The 6728-nt window shown below is 42.6% G+C and overlaps 2 pseudogenes; both read left to right on the forward strand.

The window, feature by feature from the left end:
* Nucleotides 1–473: 473 nt before the first annotated feature.
* Nucleotides 474–3183, forward strand: LOC121459770 (annotated as a pseudogene).
* Nucleotides 3184–4088: 905 nt separating this feature from the next.
* Nucleotides 4089–4958, forward strand: LOC121459594 (annotated as a pseudogene).
* The last annotated feature ends 1770 nt before the right edge of the window (nucleotides 4959–6728 follow it).

Genomic DNA, 6728 nt, shown 5'->3' on the forward strand with positions numbered 1-6728 from the left:
GGGACAATTACTGTAAAGCTCTCAAACACAAAGGCATGCTCAGAGATGAAAGCAACCTTAGTGCTCTATATGACCTTGATCATTGCATGCCATTTGAGCATAGCAAATTCTCCTAGTCAGGTAACCACAGGTTAAAATATAAATAATATGGGCAAATCTATATATTTCTCTTAAAATACATATTTCTCTCTATCTCAAGGCCTGATGACAAATTTGGGAAACAATTCAGATCCTAGCAGGAAAAAAAGTCTATCCTGCAGACACAAACACCAAGAATCAAGTGTGACATACAGAGACAGTTCATCACCTAAACGGTGAACAATCTGAGTAAGTGACTCATCTGAGCAAGAGAGAGATTTAAAGGCTAAAGCCCAGTAAAAACCTTTCTCGGGGGACCGGGATCGTGGGTGAGGCGGCGGTGGAGGCAGTGGCGGCTTGGCAGGCGGGTTAAAGCTTCAGGGGCAGCCTCCGCCATGATCCTGCTGGAGGTGAACAATCGCATCATCGAGGAGATCTCACTCTCCTTCCAGAACACGGCCTTTGGAAACAAACCAGAAGCTGAAGAAGTAACATTTGCAGATTTTGATAGTGTCCTTTATCATATTTCAAAACCTAATGGAGACAAAACAAAGGTGATTGTAGCGGCGTAAATAAATGCAGGCAGATTGTAAAGAAATATATACAGTTTTAATGAAGAAATAAACTTACAGAACCGAGGTTCCCGCTTAGCACAGGAAGCAGGAAAAGGGACGCACAGGCTCCCACAAGCTCGATTTATCAGTCAACATTCGCCCGAGGCAAGCCCGCCCCTAAGGGGCTGGCTTAACCCTACAGGTGATGGTCAGTATTCCTTTGAAATTCTACAAGGAACTTCAGGCACATGGTGCTGATGACTTATTAAAGAGAGTATATGGGAGTTTCTTGGTAAACCCAGAATTGGGATACAATGTTTCTTTGCTATATGACCTTGAAAATCTGCCTGCATCCAAGGATTCTATCGTGCAGCAGGCTGGCATGTTGAAGCAAAATTGCTTTGCCTCTGTCTTTGAGAAATACTTCCAGTTCTGAAGGCGTAAGTCACAAACAATGCCACACCAGTTTGGAATTATGATTAATAGGGTGGTATTTATTTAAAGGGGAAAAAACTTACAGATCACCATCCAAGACAACAGCCCTCTACGCAACGAGGAAGGGAGTCTAATCGCCAGTGGAGCAGGAAGTGAAGAGAGAGAGGAGAGGGAAGTGGCCGCTTTTTTAAAGGGAGAGAGACCACGCCCCAATGGGCTGGTATCTCAGTGGCTATAGGCTGGAGGAGTGGGAGGACCTCCCGCAACACCTCCCCCTTTTGTTTAAATAAGAGAGTTCTAAACCTACTATGAAATTATATACAATAAGTACAAATATCCTATTCTAACTAGCTTAGGTCTTGTATAATAAATAACTTGGCCAAGTCATGAGAGAAAGTAACTACATTTATATAGTCTTCAATCCCATCGAAGATCTGAGAAGGGAAATAATGTTACCTGGGTAATTAGGAAGTTCAGTAAAACAACTTCCAAAACATGCAACAAATCACAGAGACAACTAGCTACCTGGGCAATCACCCAAAGTCACATTAGCAGCGTTGAAGCAACCAACTTTGGCTAAGGCCTAACATAACTGACATACCATTTTCAAAGGCAAGCAACTTTTTCAAAACTATCTTACCCTGTCTTGGCAGGATATGACAGTCCTGTTTTATCCATTGATGCATGCTCTGTATCTCTGTCAGTGGTTGAGGTATGGGCATTTCTTTGCCCAAAGGCCAATTCTGCCAAAAAGAAAGGCTCCAGGTGGAGTGTCTTTGGTGCTCAACATTCTCTCGGGAATAGAGTGGTGTTGCCAGGAGCAATTGTGTCTCACTACCACAAAACTCTGAGTTAGATTAAAGGCCATTTTCTACAGCTCTTTGAAGAAGTTGAAGATTATCTATCTCTACTGAGTATAATCTCTATATATCTAAAGAACCTGATTAGTCTAATTATAAATGACAAACTTAGATGACTATTAATCTATATTATTCTCAATATCTATCTAACTTAAAGACTAAGACAATAAACAACTGTGAAACAAATGAGGACAATGACCTCCAAATATAAACAATGTACAAATATACATTGCAGTAGGTAAATATATATCATACACAAACATTATATAAGTATCTTAATCAGAGGTAGAAATGTACACTGCAATATGGTAAATATATACAATGTATATATATATATATATATATATATATCAATACAATATATGTCAATACATAAAAAATGTTTTAAACAGAGGTAGAAACATGCATGCATACAGTAGTCAATATAATTTAACTTTGTATCAATATACAAGAATCTATACCAATATATTTGTCTTTCTGCATATTGTGAATCTGTAACTATATTAAGAGGTTCTTTAAAATCCCTTAGCACCATAAGAATGGCATATAATTCTGCCTTCTGGACAGAATTATAAGGGCTTTGTTCCACCTTACTCAATTCATCTGACTTGTAACCTGCTTTCCCTGATTTATTTGCATCAGTATAGAACGTATGGGCTCCAGTTATTGGAGCATCACGTACAATTCTAGGAAGAATCCAAGAAGTTCTTATTATGAGGTTAAGTCTACCAGTTTTAGGATAGTTGCTATTAATTTCTCCCAAAAAATTAGCACAAGAAGAGGACAAGGAAGGAGGGAACAGAGTGGTTATCCATTGTCTGTTGAATCTAAAAAAGACAGAGTCACAGTAGTCTTCAGCACGGTGTTTAAGGATGATGACGATGTTGTCATTGGAAAGGTCTTCATGCAAGAGTTCAAAGAAGGACGAAGAGCCCAGCCCCCCAGGTCCTTTTTAACCACAGGAAACCTCCTCTAGAGCTGAAAGACACAGATGCTGCCGTGGGTGACAACACTGGCTACATCACCTTCCTGCTCTCCCCTCGCCACACCAATGCCACTGCTTGAGACAACACCATCAACCTGATCCACACGTTCTGGGACTATCTGCACTACCACATTAAGTACCCAAGGCCTATATTCATACACGAATGCGAGCAAAACCATCTGACTTCCTTAAGGTGCTCACTCGTGCACACCCAGATGCAGAGAAAAAAGTAATGAAAACATTCATGGGGAAGACATTTTCATCCCGCTAACACTTGGAAACTGAGGAAGAAGCTCTGTTGATGGAAGGCTGGACCGTTTGCTACTGGATAATTGTAGCCCTTCATGTTGCACCTCTCCAGGTTCTTAAGGTTATTCAACCTATGGGCCCTCTGCAATCTGGAATATTCCCTTCTTTTATTTTTCCCTTTCTCACTCCCCTTCCTTTTTCCCTTTTCCAAGCTGTTTGTTTACAATATGTTACTGGTAATGAGTTGCAGATAATGCAATCTTAACTTGTATTCTTCTAAGTATTTGAGTTCAAAACTCCTGTATCTAAAGAAATATGGTTGGGGTCATTAATAAAGAAAATCTTTCTATCTCAAAAAAAAAAAAAAAAACAAGACAAAAAACCTTTCTGAAGGCTATTTTTTCACCACTGTGGTGCTTCATGTTAGAAACAGACAAAAATATGGTATCTACAAGAAAGAAAACTCAGGTTGCCAGACTTGGTGACAAGTGTTTTTTTTATCTAGTCATCCGTCTGTTTGGACGGACTTAAGTTATATCACAGCTAGCTATCCATAACAATGAGTTCAAGAAAGTCAATGAAATTTGTAGTATGCTTGTAGCCACTTCTGCAGCATTAAAATGATAGCATCTATGGCCACAGGAGTCAGGGGTGGGGTTACAAGGAGAACTGGAGATAGAAAGCACCAATCTGTTAGTGATGTATTGTGGATACTAAAGTGATATTCCTGAACTGAGAGATATTACCATTCCTTAGTGGTCGGGGATGTCACCAATTTTTGTCAGGAAGCCATAAATAAATAGACTTAGGAGGGCGGAGGAAGATGGCAGTGGGGGCTAGGTGAGGAGTTGGCAGTGATGAGGGGCTCAGGCCCGGGGATGTGGGATGGAGGGGAAGGAGGAGACGGTGTCCCAACGCCATGGGAGAATGACCGGGCTGTGGGAGCTGGTGTGGCAGGTGCTGCAAGTGCTGCTCTACCTGCAGAGTGCTCACTTCCTGGCTCTGCCTTTGCTTCCCCTGGAACTGGATCTGGAGCAGCTGCTGTTGTGCTGCCTCCACTGTGGTCCTAGTGCTGCTGGGCTTCAAGCTGAGCAAGCCCTGGCCATTGGCAGGAACCAGCATCATCACCTGCACCCTCACTGGGCCCCAGGCTGGCTGTCACCCCACCCAGGCTGTGCTGGTCTTCGGAGGGCGGGTCCCTGCAGAAGCTGCTACTGTATATGGGCCTGGTGGTCACTAAGGAGGACCATGAGCCCAGCTTCTCAGACACCGTGAGCCTCAGTGGTGTGGTGTATGGCCTTGGGGATCTCTACATTAGTGTCTAAGACCACCAAGGCCTGTTCAAGAGAAATAACTCCAGATTGATGGATGAAATTGTGCAACAACAATAGGAACTTTTGGGCCGAGATTGTTGCAAATAATAACCAGAATTTGCAAGTAGTAATGACAAAGACCACCAAGTATTAAATTGCCCTTCAGCAGTGAAGGTGCTGTCCCCAGGAGCTGAAAAAGCGTATATTCTGAGAGCTGCTCAGGACTTTTGCTCAGCAGCAGAGGACACCCAGAGATTTGGATGGAGATCTGCTAGATGGCTTACTTAGTTCACATGGTTTCCCTGACCCTGAGTTAGTATTGAAGTTTGGTCCTGTGGACAGCACCTTAGGCTTCCTTCCCTGGCAAATCAGATTGACTGAGATCATCTTTCTGCCTTCTCACCTAAACATCAGTTATGTGGATGTTTTCTCTGCCCTTCATCAGAGTGCCTCGGAAAGTATGGTTCCTGGTTTTGTAATATGACATCAGGCTTTTGTAGAAAAGGACCCAATTGATTCTGATGTTTACAAAGTACCTATAAAACCTTGTACACACCTAGAAAAAAATCTAAGAAACCCAGGACCAAAGCCCCCATGATTTAGGCTTTTGTTATCCAAGTGTACTACAACATAGATGCCAACCTATTGCTCTGAAGGAATAACACACAAAGACAGTAAGAGGAGGCTGCAGAATATGATAAACTTTTCGCCAAGAGAATGAAAGAAGCCAGGGACAGATTGTCAAGAGATATAGGTTGTCCTCACTGATAGTTTCTACGTCTAAATCTCAGACCAGTCAAAAGTAAGATTACTGGGGCCAGAGAGATGGCTCAGCAGTTAAGAAGATTGGCTGCTACACCAGAGGACCCAGGTTCGATTCCCAGTATAGCAGCTAACAATGATCCGCAGCTCCAGTTCCCTTTTCTGGTCTCTGTGGACATTGTGTGAATGCAGTGCATAGACTACATGCAGGCAAAATACCCATGTACATTAAAAAGTAATAAAAAAGTACCTGAAACCAAGGTTTTATTGTAAGGGTTATAAAATAATAAATAAATAAAAAGTTTTATACTTAAAACACCTGAAGCAGTTACTTCCTTACTTGATAAGTACAATTTTGAATCTTGAATTATTTCAAAGACATCAGAGTAGGCCTAAGCATTTATATTAATATATTTAAAGCATTTCCCAACATTGTTATACTAAAAGTATAATGCAGTTTCAAGAAGAAAAAGGTAAATATCCTGGTGTTATCAACCTCACTTCTGCTAGATTGAACAACATATCCTGAAGCAGGCCTTTTGTAGATTAGCAACTTAGTGCTAAAAGAGACACCAAGTGTCACTATGAAGAAAAGTCACTTGATTATTAAATATAAGCCCAGGCTGGCCTCGAACTCGTGATCCTCCTGCCTCTGCCTCCTTCAGCAAATCCTACCGGCGTGCGCCACCACAACCGGCATGCAAATGGATGGAAATAGAAAACACTATCCTGAGTGAGGTATCCCAGACCCAAAAAGATGAACATGGGATGTACTCACTCATAATTGGTTTCTAGCCATAAATAAGGGTCACGGAGTCTACAATAGGTGAATCTAAAGAAGCTAAGTAAGAAGGGGAACTCAAGGAAAAACATATAGTTATCCTCTTGGCTAAGGGAAGTAGACAAAATTGCCGGGGAGAAAATTGGGATCTTGGGGTGGGGTGGGGTGGGGGTAAGGGGAAATGGGGAGAGAAAAGTTAGAAGGGAAGGAGGTCGGGCCTTGGGAAAGCAGGAGGATTTGGGATAAAGGAAGGTTGGACAGGGGAGCACGGAACCACAATTCTTAGTTAAGGGAACCACTTTAGGGTTGGCAAGAGACCGGATCCTAGAGGGGCTCCCAGGTGACCAAGCTGAGGTCCCCAGTTAGTTCCTTGGGCAGTTGAGAATAGGGAACCTGAACTGACCCTATCCTTGAGCAATACTGACGAATATCTTGCATATCATCATAGAACCTTCATCTGGTGATGGATGGAGATAGAGACAGAGACCCACACTGGAGCACTGGACTGAGCTCCCAAAGTCCCAATGAGGAGCAGAAGGAGGGAGAACATGAGCAAAGAAGTCGGGACCACGAGGGGAGCACCCACCCACTGAGACAGTGGAGCTGATCTATTGAGAGCTCACCAAGACCAGCTGGACTGTGACTGAAAAAGCATGGGATAAAACTGGACTCTCTGAACATGGCGAACTATGAGGGCTGATGAGACACAAA

Source organism: Microtus oregoni, unplaced genomic scaffold (assembly GCF_018167655.1).
Source record: "Microtus oregoni isolate MIOR12 unplaced genomic scaffold, Mior012 000019F_ref0000042, whole genome shotgun sequence".
Classification (NCBI taxonomy): Eukaryota; Metazoa; Chordata; class Mammalia; order Rodentia; family Cricetidae; genus Microtus; species Microtus oregoni.